Below are 2,578 nucleotides of genomic sequence, written 5' to 3' on the forward strand. Positions count from 1 at the left end.
TGATTGATACTTAATTTAATGTAGAAGATAAGTAGTCATCTTACGTTTGATTCACCTTTGAATTTTTCACGAGCCTAAATAGGATGGCAAATTAACTTAAAGAGCTATTTTTTCAATGAGTTTTATTCATAAACAACTCTTAGTATTTCATGAATATGTTCAAAGGTATTTTCAAGTTTACAATGATTTTTATTCTAATTCGACGGTAGTGTTCAAGTAATTTCTGATCTGTCTGGTAGGACTGAATTTTCTTCATAGATCATACATTAATGGCGATATTATAAGTTGCTTCAATAACATCACTGTTACTGATGAACTAAATTTATTGTCTAACGACTTTATTGAATACGTAATTACCACTCAGAAAAGATAACATGATAAGGTAAAACGGAGGTCAACAGAAAATGCTTTGATTAGAAGTTTCATTGAAATCATGAACTGATCACTATCACAACATCATTAAAAACATGAAAACACTCCAACGCCGTTTTTTCATACTAATATGGGATTCCATAACACTGATCATTCATTAACTCGAACTATGCAATACAACACAAATCATTCCGTCTCCAGTGTAAATAATTAAACTATCAACCATTAGGTCGGTATCCAACTGTGTTAATGTCTAACTGTATTCACTTTATTCACGATATTGCGTCACCATCTCACATAATGTTCGACGAGTGACTGCTTCATACTCGATACACATTAGTTGCACTGATCATGTATTCTCACTAGAAGTGTAGAAATCCTCTCTGGAAACTAGTCATTATTGAGCACATGATAACTATCAATATAGGGTTGTGGAGATTGATTAGAAGTTCTGTCTTTAAATGCATCTTCTAGTCAAAGTAACAATGATCAAGTAGATAAATTAAATGTAACCAGTAAAATTCACTCTGAAAATGTAAAACTGATATGAAAATGTTGATCGCTTAACAAACAAATCCACTGTTTGAAAAATTTAATTGAAATTTAGTATACTGAAGTAAATAATAAAAAGTTTGGCCACATTATAAATTAACTATAACTCAAAACGTCTTGTTCAAACGATATTATGAATTTTAGGCAATATAAAAACCTAAACAAAAGTTAGTTGAAATTCACATAGTATTGTTTGTTTTTATCTACCCATTCATGTTTAGGACTGCAACTGATCAGTCTCTTATTGGCATATGTGCATACTGTGCGTATCGCCTCGCGATAGCTTGACCAGTTACAGTCCTAAACATCAATGGGAAGATAAAAACAAACAATACTAAGTGAATTTAAACTTCACCCCATTGCACAAGCAAGTGGTTATCAGGACACAGTAGCTGAGTGGATAACGCGATGGCGTTTGAAGCGACAGTTACTGGGTTCGAGTCTCAGAGTGAACATCAGCTCTGGGATGCTGATGCATCCAGCTGACGAGTCCCGAATAGGACGAAACGCGCATCCTGGATTCCACTGCTAGCCACTATCCATCTTTGCTTAAAAAGTTAGTTAAGTTTAACAAGTTGTAAAGATTAACTTTTAAACATGTAGACAGTTTTTTTGTTATGAATTCACATAAGTTGGTAGTAGGTGAGTGGGAACTATCAGAAATCAAGAAACCATAGTTTCCCTCAAGTTTAAACCTTCACATTAGTAAATTATTACTATCTGATCAAAGATTGAATTTAAAATCTTTATAATTCAAGGTGAATAGGTTACCATCAAATAATTTAGGTGAAACTAATTAATCTATATATTTGACAATACCTTATTGACAAACAAACAATGGTCAATAGTTTTTTCTTTTTTTTTAGTAACACACTCACAGGTGTTTTCTGTTTTGATCCTTTTAAATAAAAAAATATAGTTTTTTTTTCTATGATTAAGATTTAATTCCGACTGAATAAACAAAATGGTTTATCTATACATGTATCTATTTATTTATTTTCAATGTGCTCAATATCGATTTACTATTAATGGACTCAAAAAAAAGACAAACATTTTTTCTATAAAAAAAAAAAGAATATAGTTAAATTTTCTATTCGTTGAAAAACTGTTGCATATATAGTTGTACGTGACATATATAAGAATATAAATTATGTTTGTTGGTAATGTTTATTAATAGTATATAAATAAGAATGAATTAATAAAATTAATGATTAATTATAGAAAAATGAAAAAAAAATTTTTTTTTATCAATTTTTAATTCAATAAATTTTTTTCAATTATTCATTCAATTCCTGTATGCAATATAAGTGGGAAAAAAAAAGAAAAATAAAGCGTGATGTGAGTTTCTATATATGTTATATTCATATATAAAAACATTAAAGATAATATGTAATTGACTTATATATTACATTTTTTTTCCATATTATATAACTAAATCATATATATATCCTTAGTAACTGACAGATTTTTTTATTTTTACCTAAGATACATATGATCTTTATTATATATATGTTCATATTATTGGAATTATTGATTGATTGTAGAACACTTTAAAATGAGAATGATTTGAGTATCAAATAATGATATTTCAACAACAATAACAAATGTAATGAACAAGAACACGACTGGGGACAATCGACAATATTATTAGATA

Source organism: Schistosoma mansoni, chromosome W (assembly GCF_000237925.1).
Source record: "Schistosoma mansoni strain Puerto Rico chromosome W, complete genome".
Lineage (NCBI taxonomy): Eukaryota > Metazoa > Platyhelminthes > Trematoda > Strigeidida > Schistosomatidae > Schistosoma > Schistosoma mansoni.